At 41.3% G+C, this 18,413-nt stretch overlaps 1 protein-coding gene across 1 annotated transcript in view; it reads right to left on the bottom strand.

Annotated features, from left to right (window-relative positions):
- Nucleotides 1–16,323, bottom strand: part of ckmt1 (creatine kinase, mitochondrial 1) — a 51,160-nt gene extending 34,837 nt beyond the window's left edge. The window contains exon 1 of the mRNA XM_039773051.1: nucleotides 16,302–16,323. The gene's annotated coding sequence lies outside the window, so the exon portion shown is untranslated. The remainder of the gene's footprint in view (nucleotides 1–16,301) is intronic.
- Nucleotides 16,324–18,413: the final 2,090 nt, after the last annotated feature.

The following is an 18,413-nucleotide window of genomic DNA, read 5'->3' as shown; positions in this document are numbered from 1 at the left end:
ATACTGTAAATATATATATATATATATATATATATATATATATATATATGTGTTCATGGCATTCATAGTTTGAATCACAATCTGATTGTATGGGTGGTTACCTACCAGGCAACGCTTCCCTCCATCCATCCATTATCCAACCCGTTATATCCTAACTACAGGGTCACGGGGGTCAACTGGAGCCAGTCCCAGGCAACACAGGGCACAAGGCAGGAAACAAATCTCAGGCAGGGTGCAAGCCCACCACAGGGTGCACACACACATACCCACACACCAAACACACACACGGGACAATTTAGGATCACCAATGCACCTCATCTGCTTGCCTTTGGACTGTGGGAGGAAACCCACACAGACACGGGGAGGACATGCAAACTCCACGCAGGGAGGACCCAGGAAGTGAAGCCAGGTCTCCTAACTGTGAGGTAGCAGTGCTACCCACTGCGCCACCATGCTGCCCATATATATATATATATATATATATATATATATATATATATATATATATATATATATATATATATATATATATATATATATATATCCATCCATCCATTTTCTAACCCGCTGAATCCGAATACAGGGTCACGGGGGTCTGCTGGAGCCAATCCCAGCCAACACAGGGCACAAGGCAGGAACCAATCCTGGGCAGGGTGCCAACCCACCGCAGGACACACACACAAACACACCCACACACCAAGTACACACTAGGGCCAATTTAGAATCGCCAATCCACCTAACCTGCATATCTTTGGATTGTGGGAGGAAACCGAGTGCCCGGAGGAAACCCACGCAGACACGGGAGAACATGCAAACTCCACGCAGGGAGGACCCGGGAAGCGAACCCTGGTCTCCTAACTGCAAGGCTATATATATATATATATATATATATATATATATATATATATATATATATATATATATATATATATATATATATATGTATATGTATATACAGTATATGTATATACAGTATATGTATATACAGTATATGTGTATATATATATTACACTAGGGGGCTTTGCCCCCTGCTTGCTTCGCTCACCAACCCCCTGCCTGCGCTATGTGCCAGCCACTTTGCATCTCTGCCACTCATGTATGTGGATTTCACTTTCACCAAACAACAAATCTTTTCATTCTTGCAGATACGCCTCTTCATTGGGAAGAAACACTACATTTCCCAGATGGCAACACGAATTAGATGATCTACAAGTCTCCGACTTAAAGTTTAAATCCAAACAATATATTCGATCTCTTTTTGCTGTTCCGTTATTTCACAGAGTAATAATTTCCATTTGTTTGCGCTAATAAGATCTTTACTATCATTGCTTGGAGATTTCCAAATTTTAGTACTTTCATTATCTCTAACCTGCTCTGCATGTGTATCGCACCAACGTTTTTGAATTCTATACGACATTCTACGTTATCTACTCTTTGTTTTTTATTTCCGGCCCCAAGCGTGGTTAAATCTCTTGGCACAAAGTCTCGCCTTGCAGGACATGAAAGTACAGTATCTCTCTGAAAAAGTCTCATTTTATCCCAGGATTTTTTTTTATAAATATATATATATATATATATATATATATATATATATATATATATATATATATATATATATATATATATATATATATATATATATACACAGAGTTAGTCAAAATGATATTAACACTAAAGGTACAGCTATATATATACTTATATACAATTTTTGTGGACAATTTATGCGTCACATATGATACATGAGTTGAATATGATGGCGAGCAGGTTGAGACATTCCTGTACGTCATCCTGCACATATGAAGTATGTTTAGTGAATAAATTGTTTCCACCATTCAAATGTTAAAATAATTTTGACACACCCTGTATATATATTAGCAATGGATATATATAGTTTTTTTCCCATGGACATTTTCACATTGTTTGCTGTTGTATTGGGGATTAAAAATGGTCAGAAATTAGAATATACAAAGGGGAAAAAAAGGATTTCACAACTGTACACAGTGCACTTGTTTAGTGTTCTTCTACTTTTTTTTGTATTTGTGATATCTAGCATTGTTATAATTGTATTATGTCTTTTAAGAACAAGTTTAAGTTTGTATTAGATAGTTAAAAGAACCCGCTTTGTAAAAAGTAAGTATATATTCAGGAGGCATGTTTGACTTTACTGATAAGAACAACGTGGCGTGATGTTTACCCAACCTCACCCCAGTATCTTTCAGAGATTCTGTGAAGTAGTGACTTAGGAGGTGACATTTGTGGTGAGAGTGAGGAGGTGCAGAGCTGCCACTTTCTACATGGCCTGAAAGCAGGCCAGGATGATTTTGAAGGAATGAGTATACATAGCTTCTCTGTTCAGAAATGAAAGGTTTAGGGAGTGTAGCTTATGGCAGGGTGACTGGGAGTATGCATTGGACAGGCTTGGCAAAGGTGATTTGTATGAACATTAAATGAGCCTGTAAGTCCATTCCCCACAGGGAGAAAACCTAGACAAGAGGGCAGATGTGAAGAGGAAGTTTGTGCACTCATTTGTCTGAAGTGTGGCTCTTTTTGATCAGTCTTACATCACTCTGCACCACGATACCTCATTGGTTTTTGAATTGTAATGGGAATGCTATAAGGTTGTCACTCTACTTTTCCTTTCCCTCTTGCTATCTTGCCATAAAGAGAAGATCAACTCTCTCTTTCTCTCTCATGTCATTTCTGCATGATGAAGACAATTCTGTCTCGCCAGCCATACTGAGACAGGCATACAGTCTGTTTCAATACACCACTCAAAGGCCATGTGGTAGCAAAGACCAAGCTGGACGGAGAACAAGCCGAGAGTTGACTATGGACGCAAGATGTACTGCTACTGAGGCTGTAATGATATTTTTGACACACTAATTTTATTTTGATTAAAATTTGGGTATATCATCTAGAACACATAATTAAATTTGTAGCCCCTTCTCCTGCCTGTTCTTTCACTCTCTCTAATTTCCTGAGATTATAGATAAAGAAGGGAAGGACATGAGGAAGTTGTAACATACAGTACCTGACTACAGAGTGGTACGTGTATGGGACTTGAGGCATCTGGGTAAAGTCAACATCATAAAGAGTATAAAAGGGGAAAACAGGGTCACCTAGGACTCTGTATGACAAGAAAGCTGTTGTACAGCATCAGCCACTGCTGACCGCTAATCTTATATATAAACGTCTACGTGCGTGTGTGTGTGTGTGTGTATGTGTCTGTCTGTCCCTCCCAGAAGTGTAAGGGTACACCATGAAGCTTAAAGAAATCGACTCTGTCACCAAAGTGAAACCGCCTATAAAAGAGAAACTCGCTTAGCTGCTAATAAACAAGCGAGGCGAGCACATCGGCAAAACAAAACCTCCGAGAAGAGAGAAACTCGCTTAGCTGCTGATAGACAATGGAGGCGAGCAAATCGGCAAAACAAAACTGCCAAAGAAAGAGAAACTCGCTTAGCTGCTAATGCACAGCCGATGAGATAGATGATTCAAGTAGATAGATAGATAGATATATAGATAGATACTTTATTAATCCCAAGGGGAAATTCACATAATCCAGCAGCAGTATACTGATACAAAGAAACAATATTAAATTAAATAGTAAAAGAAATTAAAAGAATTAAAATAAAATTAATGTTAGCATTTACTCCCCCGGGTGGAATTGAAGAGTCGCATAGTGTGAGGGAGGAGCGATCTCCTCAGTCTGTCAGTGGAGCAGGACAGTGACAAAAGTCTGTCACTGAAGCTACTCCTCTGCCTGGAGATGACACTGTTCAGTGGATGCAGTGGATTCTTCATGATTGACTGGAGTTTGCTTAATGCCCATCGCTCTGCCACAGATGTTAAACTGTCCAACTTTACTCCTACAATAGAGCAATATAAGTTTGTCCAGGTGTGAGGCGTCTTTCATCTTTATGCTGCCTCCCCAGCACACCACCGCGTAGAAGAGGGCACTCGCTACAACCGTCTGGTAGAACATCTGCAGCATCTTACTGCAGATGTTGAAGGATGCCAACCTTCTCAGAAAGTATATTCTGCTCTGAGCTTTCTTACATAGAGCATCAGTATTGGCAGTCCTGTCCAATTTGTCATCCAAAGTGCCAGAATCCACGGTTTCTAGGAGCCCGGGCTCTTTACAGCACAGGCTTACACAGCTAGTATGTCATACACGTCTCTCTCCATTCTACATGAAAACATTTGGTTAAAAGTGTTTCTCGGCCATCTCTACAAACTACACGGGGTAAGTACATATAAAGTGAACCTCATTTTCAGGTGGAGTATTCCTTTAAGCTGTAATTGTTTCTGACCTCTTTGTACTCACACACCTTTGACTTCATGTACCGTATACTTGATTTCCATGCCACGCGCCATCACGGCCACTGCTAATGTTGCTCTGCATTTTGCTCCCGCTCAGTGCCGTTAAGATTGCACCCTACAGATACCCGTGAACTGCATGTCATTTTCATTTTAGTGATGTGTGGTGTCTTTGATTATTAATGGGTTGGCGAAAATGACATTTTTTAGAAAGCGTTACATTTTGTAATAAACTGTATTGTGAATAGTCTGCTATATTAGCAATAAACTGAAATCTTCAACAACATCTCATCAACACATAAACATTTCAAATACAATAGAGGCATAGAAAATAAAACTACTACTAATAATAATAAAGATGATAATTAGATTCTTGACACTCTTGAACTCTGTACAAAGACAGAGTACTCTACATGGGGTCCTGTGTCTTTTAAAATTTACTCAGGTAGTTTCCCTTATTTACTGTAAAGCTTAAATTACTGCTTTTTATTTAGTGTTACATATATTTGTTGTTTGCTTAGAGCCATTTATATTTTTTAATTGCAGAAAAAAACAAAACAAACAAGTTGTTGTAGAACTTAGTTTCCCACATTTTCAAAACGAGCGATTAAAAAGTGTAAAACTATTGCACTCCTTGGTCCAGACCTGTAAGGTTCATGTTCCTCAGATACCCAGGACTAACCGGAGAAGCGGGCCATAAAAGCGGCTCCTTAAAGTGTGGAGGGGGTGAAGATGGAGAACTTTCAGACGCATCTCCCTACTTCTAAAATCCATCAGCTTTGGACCCTGACCTTGCGTGAGCTCTTGGGGTCCAGAGAAAGTGTAGCAGATGGGCGACCTCTGAGCCCAGGGGAGTGGCATGAGGTGGGCTTGGCAGCGTGGTATAGTGGTTAAGGCTTTGGACTTCAAACCCTGAGGTGGTGGGTGTGACTAATAACAAGGTACCTGACCTGCTGGTGTCCCAATTGGATAAACACAAGAAATGTAATCCAATTGTATCATCAATGTCGTAAGTTGCTTTGGTTAAATTGTCAGCCAAATAAGTAAATGTAAATATGTACATGTTGATACAAGGATAGATAGATAGATAGATAGATAGATAGATAGATAGATAGATAGATAGATAGATAGATAGATAGATAGATAGATAGATAGATAGATAGATAAATAAATAACGGGTGGTCCTCCTATTGGATGTTGGATCCTCCGTCTGGCAGGCATTGCCTAAAAAAGTGAAAATGTCCGGCTTTCATCAATCACTGACTTGACCATGTTATTGGCTAAAATCGCATGCTATCAACTCTATATTTTACATAAATCATCTATAGGGTGAGGGCGCAGTGGTAGCGCTGCTGCCTCGCAGTTAGGAGACCCGGGTTCGCTTCACGGGTCCTCCCTGCGTGGAGTTTGCATGTTCTCCCCGTGTCTGCGTGGGTTTCCTCCGGGCGCTCCGGTTTCCTCCCACAATCCAAAGACATGCAGGTTAGGTGGATTGGTGGTTCTAAATTGGCCCTAGTGTGTGCTTGGTGTGTGGGTGTGTTTGTGTGTGTCCTGCGGTGGGTTGGCACCCTGCCCAGGATTGGTTCCTGCCTTGTGCCCTGTGTTGGCTGGGATTGGCTCCAGCAGACCCCCGTGACCCTGTGTTCGGATTCAGCAGGTTAGAAAATGGATGGATCTATAGGGTGGTCCAGATCTAATTATGCAATTTTCATTACACTCTAACTTAAGTTTATTACATAGAGAATTTACAAAAAATTATTTTTGTTGCCGATAGATGGCAGTACCTGCCCTACATTCCAAAATGGTGGGGAGACGGTTGTCAGTCGAACAGCGGGTGTGATGTGTTCGCCTTTTCATAATTGCATAATTAGATTTGGACCATCCTGTATGCTTTATCGATCATAAAACACGACTACGCGCTACTCAGCCTATTTCCAGCAGTTGCAGTTATTCCCCACGTTGAAAGCATGAGCATAAATCATAAATAATGATCAATCATTTTTTTCGAGACAGTTTTTCTGGAGTGTATTTGTGGTTTTTGCATTCGCTAATGTCAGTATGTCAGGCGAAAATTACAGTTATTGAAAGGGAACAAAACGTCGGCGTTGGAGGTTTGTAGCATCTTACAGTCGACAAAGCAAACTCTGCTTAGCAGACAGAGTGGAAATTTGATTTCCCTGGAAGTGAGAGAATGTCTGAAAAAACTGCGTGAAGACGGCCAAGATGAAGAATGCAAGACCAAGGGTTCGTTGATTTTTTGGAAAACTGGATGACACCCTTCGAGGCACTTCAGTGCTTTCGTTGGATGTTTTTAAACAAAGTGGAAGACAGTACAGTACGTTTGATGATCTGTTGCCATGCGTACAGTACATGAGCGAAAAAGGTATTGTAGATGATGTTCAGTTGTTTGACCAGTGCTGCAACCTGAAATCATTCACAAGACAGAAAGACGACAAGTTTTCTAACAGTCTCCTTCATGAACAGTGATGTCCATACTTTCAAAGTTGTGCAAATGAGGCCAGTTACGCAGTGCTGCTTAAAATCTGCGAATTTTTCTTTTGTATTCCTGGGCACAATACCAGCGTTGAAGGAGCATTTTCCTTGATCAACGCACAGTGGACAAAAGTAAGAAATAGACTGTTGACTCTAAAAGAGGAATTCTTCTTATAAAGCACAATTTTAAGAACGTATTTTGTCTGGAGTTCCACGCCTGTGTTGCCAGAGTGATGAACTGCTGCGAAAAGTCGCCTAGTCTGAAAAATATGAAACTGCATAGTTATACTATAACTTTTAAATTTGCTGACTCGTTTGGGACCTGTCGAATTACCTTTTTTTAAAATTTTCATTAAACCACAGAGTTCACATTGTGTTTCGTGAATATAACGGGACGCATTCTCCTTTGTCCTCCTTTGGGTTCGCAGGTATCTGAGAACTCAGGACGCAGTCTTAACGGAGAATCAGTGCACGAGCCCATGACGAGCGGGCAAGCACAGAGCATGCGTGAAATCAAAAGCCGAAACGGTGCGCACAGGTGGGCAAGCGCAAAGCTTTGTGTACATGGGCTAAAATTCCACTGGACGGCGATAGCTTCAATTACAATTTTAGGTCAAGTTCAGAAGTCCTCCAGATTTGCTTGAGTCCGCAAAGGTGTAATTGAGTATGTCTGCCTCCGATCGGCTACTACTACGTGAGTCATTACGTGCAAGAGGCTTCTTGACCTGTTAACACGTGAAAATCGCATTGTTCGGTCATACACATCAATCAAATGGGAGCCGCCATTCAACAGCCCTTCCTTTATGGCAGGAGTGCTCAATGCGTCGATCGCGATCGACGGGTAGAAGGGAGTGCAGGTAGATGGCTTTGCATTCAAAAATTTTTTTTTAATGTTAGTCTATCATATATCCTTCCTATGGCATTTGCCACTTGATTGACATACAGGTCGGCCATTCTGAGATCTCTTTTCTTCTAACACACTGGTCATCCCGCGTGCACGATCAAACGCGCGAGCTACTGCAAAACTCCGGCTATCTAACTGATCTAGTAGTTAGCCTTCCAATAAATATCATTCAGCATAAGAAGTCCTTCCAAGATGGAGAGATGATAAACGACGCCTTCGTTGAGGCAGATGGCTAGGGAGAATTTCTTGCTGAGATTTCAAGACCCCTGGCCGGAGAATAAGGAGCAACTTAATAACGATGAATGGCCGCTAGACTTGGCTTTTTTTTACGATCTGACAAACATGTTGAATGAGCTTAATTTACAGCTGCAAGGAAAAGAGAAAACCATGGTCAATATGATTAGCTCAGTTAATGCTTTCAAACGAAAAATACAACATCTGTCCTCAAAGCTGCAGCGACTTGACTTGGGGAACATCCAAAACCTCGCGTCAGAGCTGGAGACGCAATGGAAGGCGTGTGTGCAACTTGACAGCATCCGCTACACAGAGCAGATTGAAAATTGTCTGTCAGACTTTATTTAATGAAAAAAAAAAGTAACGAGTCGAGTGTTGTGCAATGTAGCGGAGTAAGAGTTGCGTTTCTTCTTCACAAATGTACTCAAGTAAAAGTAAAAAGTATGGTGCAGTAAAACTACTCTTAGATGGGTGGTGGCCGAAGGCTGGGACCTTGGCGGTCTGATCCTCGGCTACAGAAACTGGCTCTTGGGACTCTTAGAAGTACATTAAAAAAAAAAAAAAGTTAAATGTAACGGAGTAAATGTAACTCGGTATTACCCACCTCTGATACGCAGTGTGTATATATATATACCTCTCAGATGAGTTGTCTCTGCGCTCTTGGGGTAATTTTGGTCGGCCGGCCACTCCTGGGAAGGTTCACCACTGTTCCATGTTTTTGCCATTTGTGGATAATGGCTCTCACTGTGGTTCGCTGGAGTCCCAAAGCTTTAGAAATGGCTTTATAACCTTTACCAGACTGATAGATCTCAATTACTTCTGTTCTCATTTGTTCCTGAATTTCTTTGGATCTTGGCATGATGTCTAGCTTTTGAGGTGCTTTTGGTCTACTTCTCTGTGTCAGGCAGCTCCTATTTAAGTGATTTCTTGACTGAAACAGGTGTGGCAGTAATCAGGCCTGGGGTGGCTACGGAAATTGAACTCAGGTGTGATACACCACAGTTAGGTTATTTTTTAACAAGGGGGCAATTACTTTTTCACACAGGGCCATGTAGGTTTGGATTTTCTTTCTCCTAAATAATAAAAACCATCATTAAAAACTGCATTTTGTGTTTACTTGTGTTATATTTGACTAATGGTTAAATGTGTTTAATGATCAGAAACATTTTGTGTGACAAACATGCAAAAGAATAAGAAATCAGGAAGGGGGCAAATAGTTTTTCACACCACTGTATATGTATATATATATGTATGTATGTATGTATATATATATATATATATATATATATATGTATACTGGCAAAAAAGAAACGTCCTCTGACTTTCAACTGTTTTACTTTCAATAAACTTAATGTGTAAATATTTGTATGAACACTAAAAGAGTCAACACCATAAGACATAAACTAAAAATGTTTCACAATGTGTCCCTGAATGAAGGGAGGCTCAAAATCAAAAGTACCAGTCAGTATCTGGTGTGGCCACCAGCTGCTTGAAGTACTGCAGTGCATCTCCTCCTCATGGACTGGACCAGATTTGTCAGTTCTTGCTGTGAGATGTTACCCCACTCTTCCACCAAGGCACCTGCAAGTTCCTGGACATTTCTGGGGAATGGCCTAGCCCTCACCCTGCGATCCAACAGGTCCCAGACGTGCTCAATGGGATTGAGATCCGGGCTCTTCCACTGCGAGGATGATCAGCTGTCCTTCCTGTCTCCCTGTAGTGCTGTCTTAGGCGTCTCACAGTGCGGACATGGCAATTTATTGCCCTAGCTAGCCACATCAGCAGTCCTCATGCCTCCCTGCAGCATGCCTAATGCACGTTCACGCAGATGAGCAGGGACCCTGGGCATCTTTCTTTGGGTGTTTTTCACAGTCGGTAGACAAGTCTCTTTAGTGTCCTGCGTTTTTACAACTGTGACCTTAAATGCCTACTTTCTGTAAGCTGTTAAGGTCTTAACGACCATTTCACAGGTGCATGTTAATTAATTGATTATGGTTAATTGAACATGCATGGAAAACATTGTTTAAACCCTTTACAATGAAGATCTGTAAAGTTATTTGGATTTTAAAACATTATTGTTGAAATACACAGTCCTGAAAAGGGACGTTTCTTTTTGCTGTGTATATATATATATATATATATATATATATATATATATATATATATATAAATAAATGTAGGTAAATCATTTTGACCTGGCCATTTTAAAAGTAGCTCCCAAGCTGAAAAAGTGTGGGCACCCCTGCTTTATGGCCTCAGCTCACCTGGACGTGGTTTTTTGGGCGTTGGGGTTTTTGGTTCATTCAGCCTATACTTACATAAAATTGGATGTCTGTAAATTAGTCGGAATAGTGTAATTCGTTACCGTAAAGTTGTTTTATAAACAGACGTGTGCGTTAGTTCACATCATGCAGATATATTACTTACAGACAGTTGGGTTTTCCCAGGGCAAAGTCCACTGGTGTGTTTGGTCAGTTTCTCCACACCCTTTAGCAAAGCTGTTTCTCGGTTACCACTGGCGAACACATCAGGCTAAGTTGAGTTTTAATATTATTAGAGAAAAAGTCTGCGTGATGTCTGTTAGGACAGCGTTTCTCAACCTTTACGTATTTGCGACCCGAGTTTTCATAACAGTTTTAATTGCGCCCCCCTAACATTTTTTTGAAAGGAGCCCACTAATACCAATTTGTTCTTTTTAAATTAATGATATATCATAGATGCATATTTTATTATACCTACTTAACTTTTATCGACATTTATCTGACTCTAGATTTATTTTTCTAGTTTCAGAATGTAGTTTAAGTTCATTTGTTTTGGTTTCAATAGATGTATTTTTCATATTTTTGATTCCTGTTTTCTTTTTTTCACATCTTCGCACCCCCTTTTTGTTACTTCGCGCCCCCACTGGTTGAGAACCACTGTGTTAATAAATTAATACGCCAGAATTGAGAAAAACATTTCTTTATACAGCTGTGCTATCCATGTTGCCATTATTTTAAAAACAACACGAGCATGGGAAAGGTGCTATTATAATTATTTAAATGCAAACAAAATGAAGATAATAAGACCAGCTTAAAGCTAAATGCACTGCTTTACTAACCCTACACTACGATGGTACTTTGTGCACCCAAAGGTTTTGCCTGCCGCCCTCGCTTCTTACCCCTCACATTCCATTAGTTCTGCTCTTCTGTTCTTCTTCTCACATTCTAAGGACAAGCCAGGTGACCGGTGACTCTAACGGTTGTGTGTGTAAGTGTGTGCAGTGATGGATGTCCCAGATGGGGTTTGACTCCGTCCTTGTGCCAAATTCAAGTGGGATGCACTGTGGTCTCCACAACTCTAAATCTGAAACAAAATGGACGGATAAACTGTATCTAGAGTACTTTACTGAATGTCTGTTTGCATTAACAACCACGGGGAAACATAAATGAATCTGAATTGCACCTATGGGGTGCCATAGTGGGTAGCAGTCGTGCCCTACAGATCCAGACATCGGGTTCAAACTACAAACCCAAGTGTGTGTGTGTGTGTGTGTGTGGAGTTTAAAGGTTCTTCCCATGTCCGTGTGGGTTGGTTCCAACATCCCAAGGTTTCTCATTTGGTTTTGTGAGCGATTGTGCTATAGGATCGACTGGCATCCACCTCTGAGTTGGCTGCTGTCTCGCCCGATGCTTCTGCCAGCTGTGACCCTGTATTGGAACAATCACATTGACTAAATGAAAGAAGGCCAGGGATGTGAAATTGGTGGAAAAGCAGCTGACATGGGAATATCCAGTTGATAGCAGCCCCTTTCCATGAAGGTGTCATTTATACTTGTGTTTTTTTTTTTTGTAACTTTTTAAACATTTCAGACTTCGACAATTCAAGGACATTCCTAAGGCCACCTGCACAGTTTTTTTAACACTCTACAGAAGTGAAGCCTGTGAGCACATCCACCTGCAAAACTCAGCAAAATGTGAACCTTCACCATTACTTCTTGTTCTCATTCTTAACCTTGTGCTGGTGTCTCTTTAGATTGTCTTCATGCTTGTACTTTCATGACCAGTTTAATTTGATCATGCTGTTGTGTTTTAGTGTAATAGCTGATTATAAAATGATCATGCGTGTTCTGATGACGCTATCTTATAAATAAACGCCTGTGTCTGTCTGTCTGTCTGTCTGGCCCTGAAGTGCGAGGCTACAACATGAAGCTGAAAGAAAGTGACTCTATTGCCAAAGTGAGACCACCGAGGAAAGACAAACCCGTTTAGCCACTGATAGATGAGAAGGGCGAGCACGTTGGCAAAACGAAACCACAGACTTTGCATTTCAATTTTTTTTCTGACAATTTCGATAGTTTTTAGGAGCCCAGGCTTCTTACAGCATGGGCTTACACAGCAAGTCTTATTATAAACGTCTACATGTAGAAGTCTGTGTGTCTGTCTGTCTGTCTGGCCTAGAAGTGCGAGGCTACACCATGAAGCTCAAAGAAAGCCAAGAAAAGAGAAACTCACTTAGCCGCTGATAGAGAATGGAGGTGAGCACGTCAGCAAAACGAGACCACTGATGAAGGAGAACCTCACTTAGCCATTAATGCACAACCGATGCGATTGACTGATTGAAGTGCCAGAATCCATGGTCTGTAGGAGCCTGGGCTTACACAGCTACTCTTATATATAAACGTCGACACATGGAAGTGTATGTGTATGTTCGTCTATCTGGCCCGGAAGTGCGAGGCTGCAGCATGAAGCTGAAAGAAAGCGACTCATTCGCCAAAGTGAGACTACCAAGGAAAGACAAAGTTGCTTAGACGCTGATAGATAATGGAGGCGAGCACGTCGGCAAAACGAGACCACCGATGAAGGAGAGCCTCACTTAGCCATTAATGCACAACCGATGCGATTGACTGATTGAAGTGCCAGAATCCATGGTTTGTAGGAGCCCGGGCTTACACAGCTAGTCTTATATATAAACGTCGACACATGGAAGTGTATGTGTATGTTCGTCTATCTGGCCCGGAAGTGCGAGGCTGCGGCATGAAGCTGAAAGAAAGCGACTCATTCGCCAAAGTGAGACTGCCAAGGAAAGACAAAGTTGCTTAGATGCTGATAGATAATGGAGGCGAGCACGTCGGCAAAACGAGACCACTGATGAAAGAGAACCTCACTATTGCACAACCTATGCGATCGACTGATTGAAGTGCCAGAATCCATGGTTTGGAGGAGCCCGGGCTTACACAGCTAGTCTTATATATAAACGTCGACACGTGGAAGTGTATGTGTATGTTCGTCTATCTGGCCCGGAAGTGCGAGGCTGCGGCATGAAGCTGAAAGAAAGCGACTCATTCGCCAAAGTGAGACTACCAAGGAAAGACAAAGTTGCTTAGATGCTGATAGATAATGGAGGTGAGCACATCGGCAAAACGAGACCACCGATGAAGGAGAACCTCACTTAGCCATTAATGCACAACCGATGCGATTGACTGATTGAAGTGCCAGAATCCATGGTTTGTAGGAGCCCGGGCTTACACAGCTAGTCTTATATATAAACGTCGTGGAAGTGTATGTGTATGTTCGTCTATCTGGCCCGGAAGTGCGAGGCTGCAGCATGAAGCTGAAAGAAAGCGACTCATTCGCCAAAGTGAGACTGCCGAGGAAAGACAAAGTTGCTTAGACGCTGATAGATAATGGAGGAGAGCACGTCGGCAAAACGAGACCACCGATGAAAGAGAACCTCACTATTGCACAACCTATGCGATCGACTGATCCAAGTGCCAGAATCCATGGTTTGTACGAGTCCGGGCTTTTTACAGCTCGGGCTTACACAGCTAGTACATAATAAAGACTGAAACACCAAATACTTCTGATAAACTGGTCCTGCTCTAGGCGGGATTCAATAAATCCATAGCATTATACATTTTGAATATTGTTCCTTGGAATTCTTAGCAATCCTCACTACAGCTAGATAGATAGATACAAAATTTTATTAATACACAATTAACTATTACTAACTAATAAACCTAATGGTTCGTAACTATGTTCATTTTAGCTGATTGGGAAAAATAAGGCTTGTTTCAAAATTTAGCCAACAAGATGGCAGCAATCCATTTCATATCAACTTTAGCTGGCATTTTGCTACTCAAAGTTACATTTTGCAGTTTTTGACCTTCTGTGGTGAGAAAAATGAACTACCAAGTAAATTTATATTCCAGGCACACACATCTATACTACAAAAAAAAAAAAAAAAGACAACCTCTGCCCCAAAATATGAAAGATCCTTTCAAACATTGCATTTTCACAGATTGCAAACCAATAGTTCACTGGTTTGATCCGGAGTTTGTAAATGTTATTCAAAATACAGAAGACAGAGTTTTCTGCAGTAGTTCCAGATCGGTCTCAGGAACTCCCATCCATCCATTTCTAAAGCCAAACCAGAAAACAGCACTCAAGAAAGCACATCTGAACCAAATCGGTTCATTTAAATCGATGTTTAGCTTCACCTTCACACCAAACGTTAAGGCAGGGATGATCAAAGGGAGTCAACTTGAATTGGCTAAAAAGCCAAGCGCTTGTTCTCTTTTGTTTTCAGTTTTTGTCATTTTTCCAGCCCTTCTGTTGGCCCATCTTGTTTTCCAGGACTAGGCTCATTGAGGTTATAGTCTTCAAGCCCCATTCTGAAATAACACTGGGCTCCCTTACAAAATCACTTCCAGAGCCAGGGATTTCATTCGGGTGTTTTCCTCCCAGGTTGGAATAAGTTCTTTTTAATTGTGGTGTTTTAAGTAACCTGAACCTAAATGGATACATTATAACGAGGAGATATCCTTCCTATAGTGATACGGTGGTAAGAAATCACATAAGAGAATATAAATTAGCTTTCTTTAATGATGATTTACGAGGCATAACAGACGGAGGGAAGCCAATGGCAAGACAACTACCGAAGTGGGAGTTCGATGTATACAGTCTGCCATTTTCGTCGCTGCGCTGGAAGGGTTTTCACGATCGGATGACGTTATCTCCCAGGTGTGCCGGGCAATGTTCCAAGGCTTTATACTCTTTCTCCATGTGCAGGCCCTTACTTAGGTAAATCATGCCGTTCCAAACAAGGCAAAGAGAGGATTCAATTTCATGCACACAGAAATAGTATAATGTCCATTTTCATAGTTGTCCCTTTCTCTCTTCAAATGCTTGCCTAGCAGTTCTAAATGCTGAGCCCCTCCGTCCTAAATTTGGCCTGTGCATGTGAATGGATTGATAAAATATTTTTTGTACAGAGCACAGTGACATTAAACTTATATTCTTATCAGATCACAGTGTCCTCTGCTGAGCCTGGACCCATAGAGCTCCTAAACTCACTCACTCAGTCGAAGGAACAGAAGTCCTTACAAATCTCAAAGCCGCTTGGCATTTTTCCTCTAGGCAGCAGGCCCTGTACTGTTCCATGTGGCATAACTCTGATGCCACTTGCTGCTTTGTGAGAGCGGTGTCAGTCACCTTCTGTTGGCCCTGACCTATCGATCTCTTTCTCTCGCTCTGTCGACCCGTCTCCAAGACATTGTGTCTACTTCAGCTTTATATTGCCAGAGAAGGCCCTTGTGTCCTTACCAACCACTACCAGTGTGACATCTTGTCTCTCTCTGTGTGTATACTAGAATTCCTAAAACCAGCAGACGACGAAAGAGAGGAAACAAAACTGCAGAGGTTACAAATCCTGGAGAAATTAAACATCTGAGGTCCCACACCCCTGACAAAAAGTGGAGGCCAAGGCCAATTGGCAAGCACGGCCCAGGGCATTAATGAGGCCATGACACTGTCGCTCCTAATCTGTTTCCTTTTATTTGTAAAACAAAACAAATAAAAAATGACACATAGTGTGCATGTCCCCTGTCTCACTGAATGGATCAAAATGACAGAAGAAAGCAGCAACAATGTGACAACTTGGCAACCTTCCTTTGGCTGCAAAATGCAAAGGTCACTTTGACACACCCAAATTGCAGATACAGATGTAAGGCAGCTTCAACAACGTTTGCTTTCTTTCCCACCAGTTTCTTGAACCTACTTTTCTAATATCAGGAGCAGCCAAACCCAGTCCACCACAGGATACACATATCGAAACAGTTTTGAGCCCCCTACCATGACATGTAGACCACAGAGGCCAAGGCTGCACCGGAGACTCAGTCACGGCTCCTAGAGCTCTAAGGTAGCAGAACTAGTCTTTAAATTCCATTAATTACTTAATCAAGTATAAGCTTCTTCCCTTTTTGTCATGGCACTACAATATAATAACAGAAAACATTTGAGCATATTCATACAACACTGAAATGACTAAATTAAGACAAGAGAGAGGAAGATCAATTCAGAGCGACGTGTACCTGGTACCTGGACGCTGACGCCTCGATCAGTCCAGCCTGATGTGCTGCTTTATGAAGTTTTCTTCTTTATGATTGGTGGAGCCCAATGCAATAGCAGCTGGCTCTGAAGTACCTGCTCCGCCCCCAACACCTCCTGACCAACCGACCGCTTAAGAAAGCCACACCCACCTTGGCCTGTGGACATGGAGTGCTCCCTTAGGCGATGCCACACACTACAAACGTGGACTCAAGAATTCAAGATTCCAGGGTGGACTGACGCAACCTGCTGTGTATTGAGAGGAGCTCCATGCTGTATGCCGGACATCTTAATGCTGGTGGGCTACAATGACAAGCCTCTGGCTGTGATAAAAGATATGCCTTAAGTGGAACAATGCCATATTTAATGACTCCTGTCTTTAAGGAATAACTGTAATGTGATTTAGAATCAATTATTACATACTGTATTAATATACTGTGGCTTCCTCTGGCTTCATTTGCTAATGAAGTGCTCCGATAAAGCAGCCTGACTGCTTGTATTTTAGATACCAATCATCATTCACATCAGAACCATGGAAGTGTCCGATCTCCAAAGCAAGGCATATCTGCAGCAAATATTCTTTTTAAAGTAAATGCCACACCGCCAAGTAATTATGTGTCAGAATAAAGAGGCAACACAACAAAAACAGATGTAATGTTGCCTCTCAAGTATACACACGGGCTGCCAGGAAGCCCCCAAAACAAATGACGAGATAAGTGAACGCCTGTTACCCAAATCATGAAAATTCCTTGTACTTATCCTCCTTTGTGCAGTTTAACCCCCCCAACCCACCCAAGTTTTCAGAAAAGCAGTCCAGCTCCAATAACTTAATATTTTACATAAGTCAACAAAGGGATCAGAGATAAGAAAACAGTCTGCCTTCAGAAGAACTCTGTGACGCCAATCACGTAGCCAGCTAACCTTTGTCACCTGGCAAGGAAGGGTAAAAAAAAACGGTAAGGCGAGGAGATAAGAAGAGATGAGGCAACATGGCAAAGGTTCCAAAAGTGCTTCAGATACCTACTTCTGTTGTTGAGCTTTGGTCATGATGGCACACAGACCTGCAATTAGAACAACGGGATAACCCAAGCAGCCTCACAGCCTTTAAGCTGCTAAACTCTGACAAAAGAGCAACACTCAGGGCAACAGAAGAGTTGGCTTGCGGCGTCAGCAGACTGCACATGGAAGGTCTCTTAACTGGAACCAACCCACGGTGTCGATGATCTAGGAAAGCAAGTATTTGTTAAGGTGACACAAATATTGGAGTCCACATAAGTGCTGTGAAAAACTATTTGCCCCCTTCCTGATTTCTTATTCTTTTGCATGTTTGTCACACAAAATGTTTCTGATCATCAAACACATTTAACCATTAGCCAAATATAACACAAGTAAACACAAAATGCAGTTTTTAAATGATGGTTTTTATTATTTAGGGAGAAAAACAAAATGAAGACTTTGGAGTGGCCTAGTCAAAGTCCTGACCTGACCTGACCTGACCTGTGTGTCTCCTATATAATATATTTAACTGACATTTTTTATCGTAACAACCAACGATTTATACAGGAAAATAATGACCATTAACAAGGTTGCCCAAACTTTTGCATCCCACTGTGTGTGTGTGTATGTATATGTATATATATATATAAAATAAATAAATAAAATAAAATGTATACATTTTTTAAATATATTTTTATGACATGAAATTTTCACCAGATGTCGGTAACAACCCTAGTAATCCACATATACAAAGAAATCAAAACAAATAAGTCCATCAATTAAGTTATATGTAATAAATACTTATTCCCTGTGTCATTCCACTTTAACACATGAAGACAAGGAGGTGCAAAAAGGCATGGAAAGCCAAGAAACCAGCTGAAAACTGTCAGTATTTAGAAAGCCATCCTGATAGCCCCTATCAGTGCAGTTGGTTTGGTCCTAATTGATGGCCTATAAAAAGGTTTCTCATTACCAAGGTGTCACACAAGAAAAAAATCTGAATCGGCCAAAACAAGTAACAGGATCTATTACTGGCCTTAAAAAACCTGATCAGCTCATCCTTAGTATTTGTTAGACTTCTTACAACTTTACAGACCACT

Source organism: Polypterus senegalus, chromosome 12 (genome assembly GCF_016835505.1).
Source record: "Polypterus senegalus isolate Bchr_013 chromosome 12, ASM1683550v1, whole genome shotgun sequence".
Classification (NCBI taxonomy): domain Eukaryota; kingdom Metazoa; phylum Chordata; class Cladistia; order Polypteriformes; family Polypteridae; genus Polypterus; species Polypterus senegalus.
Note: the sequence above shows the minus strand (reverse complement) of the source record. Positions and strands in the feature narration are given on the sequence as shown.